The sequence below is a fragment of the Garra rufa genome, chromosome 4 (genome assembly GCF_049309525.1).
Source record: "Garra rufa chromosome 4, GarRuf1.0, whole genome shotgun sequence".
NCBI lineage: Eukaryota > Metazoa > Chordata > Actinopteri > Cypriniformes > Cyprinidae > Garra > Garra rufa.
In genome coordinates, this window is record NC_133364.1 from 27,907,053 (window position 1) to 27,916,943 (window position 9,891).

A 9,891-nucleotide genomic window follows, 5' to 3' on the forward strand; every position below is an offset into this window, starting at 1 on the left:
GTTGATGACGCAGTGTGGAGTTCCCGAAAGGGAACGTCCCAGGTTACGTATGTAACCCTGGTTCCCTGAGGGAACGAGACACTGCGTCTCTGACCATAATTCCCGCATTCCTGCCGCGCTTCGCTTCATTCCTGGAAGCTGAAGCCGGTTTGAAACGCACGTGCTTATATACTTCCTGGTCGCTGACGTCACCGCGCCGGTGACGTCACTCCCGTCGTTCTATTGGCTACAGACTGATTCAGAGGCGGGTTCGCCAATGGCATTCCCCAAAGCGTTGATGACGCAGTGTCTCGTTCCCTCAGGGAACCAGGGTTACATACGTAACCTGGGACGTTTTTCCAGCTATGCTCAAGGGCATAACATTTATAGGGTAACTCAGTAAGTGAGCTGGTTTCTAGACTTGATTGAAATGCTGACCAAAAACTTTATCCAGCAGTCTAAACGTTATTGTTTTTTCTTCAGTTTTCGAACGTGAAGCCTCATTTCAGTCCGCTAACTTAGTAGAATATATAGAATACTGGACTAATCTTTAAAGTCTTCAAACCACTTTCTTTCTGTAACATAATGTTTTGTTTGTTCATTTATATTTTATTTTTGGAGAATGTTCACTCTGCTCTTTACCAACCTCTTAAAGGTAGACAATGTCTAGAGGCTGTCAAGCTGTAAATAGTATAAAAACAGCACCGACATTCACTGAAATCTTTATCTTTTCTGCAGCTCTTAAATCTAATATACACTTTCATATGTATTTAAACTTCCAGATCATTATTTGTAAAGAGTGTCATTGATGTGAAATCTGCTGTGGCTCGTCTCCACGAAACAAATTTAAATATACAAAACCGTGAATGAGGTTTGTGATCTGTTGGGGAAGATGTTAAGTGAACAATTAATATATTAATAAATAATACATTTCAGTTAAAAATCTATTGTATAGCTTCACAAGACCATTTTTATGATTTTATGCTTTTTTTTCTCAGTTCCATTTCACTTCCATTAAATGGAATAGAGCAGCTTGGACATTCTACTAAACTTCTCATTTTGTGCTCCATTGAAGAAAGTTTTGGAACAATCCCACCAAAAAATGACATAATTTACATTTTTTTGTAAATTATTCCTTTAATAGCAAGGTCCATATGTTTCAGTGCTTGTTTGCATGGGGCTAAAGGTTCCAACTATTGAACACCTAATTCCAAATCGCATCTTCAAACTATACACCTCCACTCCTTCTGGCTACAATCAATATGTCATAGAGATATGAAATGACAGTCTGATAGGTACTCTGAGAGACTGTAGGGGCTGTGAATTTGATCGATCCTTTCCAAAAGAGAGCCGGTATCCATAATCATCTCATGCTAAAGCTAACACGTGCTGAGCATTTAAAATTGTAACTCTGTGATATTGAAATTATCTCTGAAACAGTGGTTCTCAGCTGGAAGGCTGTTTGTTCTGATGCAATTATTGCAATTATTCTAAAAAAAAAGGAACTGTTTTAAACCCAGTAAAGTTATCTCTTCTAAACTATGGTAACTATTTACTAACATATTGACATAATTATTAAGGAAAACTTTATTTTTGACTGTTTAACTGTTTTCTATTTTGTTGCATCATCACTACACTCTTAAAAATAAAGGTGATGCCATAGAAGAACCATTGTTGGTTCTCCCAAGAACCTTTCAGTGAATAGTTCCTAAAATAACCATTTCGAAGAACATATATAGAGACCATATAAAGACCATTTTCTGTATTTGAAAGGTTCCATGGATGTTCAAGGTTTTTCATAGGACCATTGATGCCAATAAAGAACCTTTATTTTTAAGAGTGTAGATGTAAAATCTGCATCCTGAGGTAAAAACTATTTCTACTGATCTACAAGATACTCTGGATTTGTTCTGATAAGATGTAGCTAATGACTTACAGGGTCGTGTGAGGCTTCAAAACTTGTGAGATGAACCTGGAAAGTTCTCAGTGAGACCTTTGTCATTAGGTCAGAAAATGTGTAAAGAAGAAATTCAAAAATAGGCTACCTCCTTAGCATTCATCTTGTAACAGAAGTGCAACCTAGTAACCTCTACAAGAACGGACACACACACACACATATAAATGCACACACACAGGTTTTTACCCTCAGTGGGCTTGTGGGTTATTATCTGTGAACCTCACTGCCATCAGTTGGAGGCTTCATTAGCTGTGGCATTTAGAGGAGGCGTCGCTATATGGCCAATACAAATGCCAACGTGTCGTCCGTGCCGCACATATTACTCTGACACGCATGGAAAGGTTAATAAAGTCTATGAGCGGAGGACATCCATGTTCAGATGTGGAGCTTGTTCTGCTAACACATCTGAGGCTCATTTTTAACAACATTCAGTCTTTTTTCCTCATTAGAGAAATGTAATTGTATCTGCTGAATGCCATTTATGTACCTGGGGAAACAGTTAGTCATAATCATAAAATCAGATTCTGTAGCCAGTTCATTTTATAAATAAAATATAGTTCTCTTAAAATTGAAATTTGGGTTTGCAGTCTACCTCGCTTTCACCTTTAGACCCTCTCATGCATGCATTCATTTTATTCATTTGGGTTGAATAACCTTCTGCATCCGGTTTTTTGGTATGACTAAAACCACCCCAAGGAAGGTTTTTGTCAGACTTGTTGTTTGATTTATATTGCCAAATAACCAGTTTTGTATGCACACTGCTGTTAACATTTTTGTTTTTTTATGTTTTCTAAAATCTCTTATTCTCACCAAGGCTGCATTTATTTGATAAAAACATCCATATTGTGGAAGGTTTCTAATTTAAAATATCTGTTTTCTATTTGTATATTTTAAAATGTAATTTAGTCCTGTTATAGCCAAACAGCAATTATCTTGTCCTGAAAATATTTGAATTCTAAAATGCACTCGCCATGTAAGAATTCTTTAATTCTTGAGACTCAGCTGGCATGCCTCTTCAAAACTGTGTGCTCATTATGCCAATCCAGTTTTGATTTATTGCTTCTTAATTATTCATTTGTAGGCTGTAAAGCATTTGTGCCAAATTTACACCCCTGAGCCCATGACATCCTTTAATATGGGTGTTACTGTAGTCAGAACGAGACAATTGCAGCTGTCCAGCCGCACATGATTTGAACCCGTCACATGAATCAGAAACATCCCTGTTAATTTCCTCTCAACTAAGCAAATTATGACATTTTCTTCTTTGTACCCTTGTGTGAAAATTAGTCTCACTTGACTCAGCAATGATCCTGCAATGATCTCTGCTCATTGTTTGATGTTGCATCGGGTCGCTGTTTAACTTGTGAATTGCCAACAGTCACTCTTGTAACCTGAAATTGCCAGTTCCCCCTCAGTCGAGTCACTCCGACGTTACATGGGAACTCGCCTTGAGAGTCCAATCATCTCTGAGCCTTATACAACAGGCCAATGAAAATTGGAGAGTGGAATTTGCATGCCAAGCCACGCCCCCGTACATACGGGTATATAAGATGGCGGCTGCAATACACTCACTCAGCTTTTTGCTTTCAGAGCCTTTCATGCTCGAGCCTCCTTCTACCACTACAAGAGTTCTTCGAGTTCTACTGTCTCCTTGCTGGTGTGCTGCCAAATCACTAAAAGAGTGTTCTAAAAGAGACTTTTGGCAGCCACCAGCGACCTTCCTGCGGGCTGCCGTTCTAACGGCATTCAAGCCGCCTGCTTTCCAGTGAGCAAGCCCCGTCGAGTGCACAGCCGCCCCGCGGCTTCTCCCTGGGCAGACCGGGAGCTAAAAGAGTCAATTTCTCACGGCCGATTCAGACGTTCTTTTCAGAATGCCTTTTCGGCCGTGCGATTCAGGATGCGGTAGTTTCCTCTCTTCTGCGGACGGACATGAGCTCTGCCTCACATGTCTAGGTTTTGAACACGCTGAGGCAGCACTCATGGATGGTTCATGCCCGCATTGCGAACGCATGACCATGGCCACGCTGAGGTCCCGCCGCTCATTCGCGAGCCGGCTCCCCCCGCCTTCCTCCCGCGGTAAGTCGTTGAGCCGTCAATGCTTTTCCGCCACCGCGGCGAGATGCGGGGGGGACCTAAGAGTCACCGTGCAGAATGCACCGCCGGCTGAGAAAGCCCTGCGGTCTTCTGCACCACAGCGTGACCCCGTTGAGTTCCCGCAGCAGTATGCTTCCCCGCCTAGCGGGCTGAGCGTCTCCTTCGGTGCTCCTGCAGATGATGAGATGTCAATCGAAGCATCAGAGGGAGGGTCGGAGGGCGAGGCGGACGCCTTGGCGGCGCGACCCCCTCTCGAGGTGGTCGCTCCGTCTGACGCGGACGCCGAGCTTTCGTCTATGCTCCTCCGGGCCGCCAGGGGGATCGGTCTTGAGGTGCCCCCAGCACCTTCGGCCGATCCTTCTAGGCTTGATGATTGGTTCCTGGGGAGGGCTCCCGCGGCTCCGCCGCGGTCCCCCCCGGTGCCCTTTTTCCCGGAGGTGCACGAGGAGCTGACTAAAACCTGGCGGGCCCCTTTTTCATCTCGGACCCGCCCCAGCTCCTCTCCCCTCGCCACCCTCGATGGCAGGGCAGGGGGTATGTGGCGATTCCCCAGGTTGAGCGCGCTGTGGCGGTGCATCTTTGTCCACGCGGCGCTGCCACCTGGCGGGATCGTCCGCATCTCCCGTCCAGGGCGTGTGAACGCTCGTCTGCGCTTGCGGGCCGCGTTTATCACGCTGCTGGGCAGGCTGCTACCGCCTTGCACGCCATGGCCACCCTTCAGGTTTGCCAGGCCCAGGCACTAAAACAACTGCACGAGGGTGGTTCTGACCAGGGGGTTATGGAAGAACTCCGCGCTGCCACCGACTTCGCCCTCCGGGCCACGAAGGTCACGGCGCGTTCCCTTGGTTAGGTTATGTCCAGGAGCGACACCTGTTGTTCACTCTGGCCCAGATGGCAGACGCCGACAAAGCACGCTTTCTCGACGCTCCCATCTCCCAGAGTGGCCTCTTCGACGACACTGTCGAGGACTTTGCCCAGCAGTTCTCGGCAGTCCAGAAGCAGACGGAGGCGATTAAGCACATTCTGCCCCGCCGCGAGTCTACCATCCCGCCACCGGTGGCTCAACCTCCGCCTGCTCGTCGCCGAGGGCGCCCCGCCACGGCCCCCAAAGAGAAACCTGCTCCGTCCCCCACTGAGCTACACGAGGCGAGGCTGGCTCGACGTCGAGCTGGCCGTGGGAGAGGTGCGCCGCCCGCCTCTCAGGGACCGGCCAAGAACACACGCAAGAGATCTGCGAAACGTCCCTGACGCGGGCAACCCAGAGGTGGAGAAAATTACTCTTCAGGCGACGAGAACATCTACGTCCCCGGTGGAGGGCCGGGAGTTGCTGTGTACTCTGACGCTGTCGTCGACGGTACCCAAAACTTCACAAAAAGAGCTAATTTTCTCACCTCTGGGGCCTCGGCCCTGTGTTCCCATCTCGAGCGGCACCCTCTCGGAACCGGACTCGGAGCTGTCAATCGCCAGCGCGGGAACCAGGGAAGAAGGTAAGTGCTGCCCTGTGCAGTCTGACTCCTCCCCAGGACGATTCTCCTTCTGCGGGCAGTCCCCTTCCCGTTCCCCCCCTAGGCTGCCCCACCACGGTCACGTCGGTCAACGTTCCCTTGATACCCCTGGCGACACGGCTGGGAGCCTGGCTTTAGCTTCCCAGCCCCTCGCGGTGGTTGATACGGACGGTACGTCTCGGCTATGCGATTCAGTTCGCCAGGCGTCCGCCCAGGTACAGAGGCGTTCTTTACACTACTGTTCATTCGGACACTCATGCCGCTGTCCTGCGTGCGGAGGTCGCAGTCCTACTGGCGAATGACGCGATGGAGCCGGTCCCTCCAGCTGAGATGAAGTCAGGGTTCTACAGTCCCTACTTCATCGTGCCCAAAAGGAGTGGTGGGTTAAGACCCATCCTGGATCTCAGAGTCCTGAATCGGTCCCTTCTTAGGCTGCCGTTCAAGATGCTGACGACAAGACGCATGCTGACTTGCATCCGTCCCCAGGATTGGTTTGCAGCCATCGACCTGAAGGACGCCTACTTTCACGTCTCGATTTTACCTCGCCACAGGCCCCTTCTTCGGTTTGTGTTCGAGGGTCGAGCGTATCAGTACAAGGTGCTCCCATTTGGCCTGGCCCTCTCTCCCCACGTCTTCACGAAGGTCGCGGAGGCTTCCTTGTCCCCTCTTTGGCAGACAGGCATCCGTATTCTCAACTATCGCGACGACTGGCTTTTGATAGCTCACTCGCGGGATCTGTCGTGCGAACAGAGGGACCTGGTGCTCCGGCACCTCAGCCATCTGGGCCTTCAGGTCAACCGAGAGAAGAGCAAACTCTCCCCAGTACAGAGGATCTCTTTTCTCGGTGTGGAGCTGGATTCGTCGCTATGACAGCCCGCCTCACCAACGAGCGCGCGCAGTCGGTGCTGGGATGTCTGGAGTTGTTCAGACACAAGACAGCGGTTCCTCTCAAAACTTTTTAGAGGCTCCTGGGGCATATGGCAGCTGCAGCCACGGTGACGCCGCTCGGCTTGCTTCATATGAGACCGCTTCAGCACTGGTTACACGACCGAGTCCCGAGACGGGCATGGCACCGTGGCACACTCCGGATTGGCGTTTCCCCGCAGTGTCGCCGCCTATTCAGCCCGTGGTCAGACCCTGCCTTCCTTCGGGCTGGAGTGCCCCTGGGACAGGTGTCCAGGCACATTGTGGTTTATACAGATGCCTCCACCACGGGTTGGGGTGCTGTGTGCAACGGGCAGGCAGCTTCGGGCTCCTGGACAGGACCTCGACTGCAGTGGCATATCAATTGCCTCGAGTTGTTGGCAGTGCTTCTGGCCCTTCGTCGCTTCCGACCGACGTTGCGTCAGAAGCACGTGCTTGTTCGCACCGACAGCACTGCGACTGTAGCCTACATCAATCGCCAGGGCGGTCTCCGCTCTCCTCACATGTCACAACTCGTCCGCCGTCTGCTCCTCTGGAGTCAAACGTGGCTGAAATCGCTACGTGCCATTCACATTCCCGGGGAACTCAACCGTGCAGCCGATCAGCTCTCATGGCAGTCCACCCTCCCTGGAGAATGGCGACTCCACCCCGAGACAGTCCAGCTGATTTGGAGCCATTTCGGCAAGGCCCAGATAGATCTGTTTGCCTCCCCCGAATCCTCCCACTGCCAGCAGTATTTTTCCCTCAGCAGGGATGCTCTGGCTCACAGCTGGCCTCCGGGGCTCAAGTATGCCTTTCCCCCAGTGAGCCTCCTTGCACAGACCCTGTGCAAGATCAGGGAGGACGAGGAGCAGGTTATCCTGGTTGCGCCTTACTGGCCCACCCGGACCTGGTTCCCAGAACTCTTTTCCCTCGCGGCAGCCCCTCCCTGGAAAATCCCCTTGAGGAAAGACCTTCTTTCTCAGGGGATGGGCACAATTTGGCACCCACGTCCCGACCTCTGGAACCTGCATGTCTGGCTCCTTGACGGGACGCGTCAGACCTCGCCGGCCTTCCCCAGGCCGTGATAGACACAATCACTCAGTCCCGAGCCCCCTCTACGAGGCAGGCTTACGCACTGAGGTGGGGTCTGTTCGTCGACTGGTGCTCCTTTTGAGGAGAGGACCCTCAGAAATGCTCCATTGTAGCCGTGCTTTCCTTCCTGCAGGAGAAGTTGGAGCGCAGGCTGTCCCCTTCAACTCTCAAAGTCTATGTTGCTGCTATTGCCGCACATCATGACGCAGTGGATGGATCATCCCTAGGTAAGCACCCGCTGGTCGTCAGGTTCCTTAGAGGCACTAGGAGGCTTAATCCTCCCAGACCGCGCCTCGTACCCTCTTGGGATCTCTTCGTCGCCCTCCAGGGCCTGCGGGGAGCCCCCTTTGAGCCCCTCGCGTCAGTTGAGCTTAAATTCCTGCCTCTCAAGACAGCGCTCCTGACGGCTCTGACCTCCAATAAGAGGGTAGGGGACCTTCAAGCTTTTTCTGTCGACGAATCGTGCCTAGAGTTCGGGCCCAGCGATTCTCACGTGATCCTGAGACCCCGGCCCGGTTATGTGCCCAAGGTTCCCACCATGCCTTTCCGCGATCAGGTGGTGAACCTGCAAGCTCTGCCTGTGGAGGAGGCAGACCCAGCTTCTGCACTGCTGTGTCCAGTCCATGCCTTGCGTATCTACGTAGACCGCACTCGGCACTTCAGACGCACCGAGCAACTCTTTGTCTGCTTCGGAGGTCAGCAGAAAGGGAATGCTGTCTCCAAACAGAGGTTGGCTCATTGGGTGGTAGATGCCATCTCCCTGTCTTACTTGTACCAGGGACAGCCGTGCCCCTTGGGTGTGTATGCCCACTCCACTCGGAGTGTTGCATCCTCCTATGCTTTGGCGCACGGCGCCTCACTAGCAGACATCTGTAGAGCTGCTGGCTGGGCGACACCTAACACCTTCGCTAGGTTTTACAACCTCCGCGTAGAGGCCGTCTCCTCCCGTCTCTTAATATAGACATCAGGTGAGCGGGAGGACGGCTGGTGTCGGCTTGCTGCGCCATTCCCACGGGGATCCGTGCGCTATTTCCCAGTATGTTCCCTCCGGCGAACCCTGGGTCCTCCATGCCCTGCAGTCAGGGCTAGATGCGGAGTAGTTCTGACTGTGTTCCTGCCTGGGTCTCCTTCGCCCCGCAGGTAGTGGCTTATTTTATTTTTTTCCAGCGGAGAAGAACGCTGTTTCCCTCGTATATCCCTAGCCTTATGGATATATTGAATTTTCTCTATTTCCACATGTGTAGAATTTCATGTGCTCCGCCCCCCCAACCCGTGCTTCAGTTCTTCTGGCATCCCTGTGGGGCCCCTTATTGGCCCCCAGGGCGTTGGGAAGGTTACGTTACATATCTGCCTGCTGGCACGTCCGCCTGCTGGCACGTGGGTCTGTGCGTAACGCGGCGTCAGGGCCGTGGCCTGTTCCAGAGGGTCTGTTCCCATGTAACGTCGGAGTGACTCGACTGAGGGGGAACGTCTAGGTTACGTAGGTAACCCTCGTTCCCTGAAGGAGGGAACGGAGACGTTACATGGGAACTCCCCTTGAGAGTCCAGTCATCTCTAAATAAATCTCCTTCAGGGAATGAGGGTTACCTACGTAACCTAGACGTTTTCATTAAATAAGCTTTGGTTATTTTAATGGTGCAAATTACTCTCAGTGTATAGGCCCTTTATTCTTAAATGGATACTTCACACAAAATGACAATTTTTATAACAAAAGCTGATGGTGAATTATACTGCCAAGCTCCAAAAGTGTACAACAAATATATACAACTGTTCTGTTGTGAGAACGTTCAGTCATTGTAGGTCATCTATGAAGACGCAAAAAGGTTAAAGTTGCATGCATGTCCCTGATCAGACTCTTGAATCACCATGTGATTCATTTATCTTTAGGCAGAATCCTTGTGTTACCAAAATAACTATCTGTTCCGTCATGCTGTCTTTCTCGACGAAGAATGAGTCTTTCAGGTAAATGTTCTGTTTTTTGCCCCTGTTTGATGACCTATTTGGTTATAAACGCAGATGAAACCATGCTTAGATAAAAGCTAAACCTTGTGTGTCTACACACACAGCATTTTTTTTTCTCCTGAAAAGATCCAGCAAATTTTTTTGTACATTTCAATCATTGCTTTTATACTCCCTCTCGCCTCTTCTGAAATTGTTCTTTTCTATGATCATGTCAAGATGGTAGAATTAATCCAAACTCATTTAAAGGACACACACCACTTGTACCATTTTCTGCTCTTTTGGAAGCCTTAGTAAATATGACCAATAGATTTGAAGTTTTCCCATTACCCTCCGTTCACCTCAAATCATCGGTAAGCGCCTGTAGAGATGGCCAGACAGACAATCTAATAAAGCTGT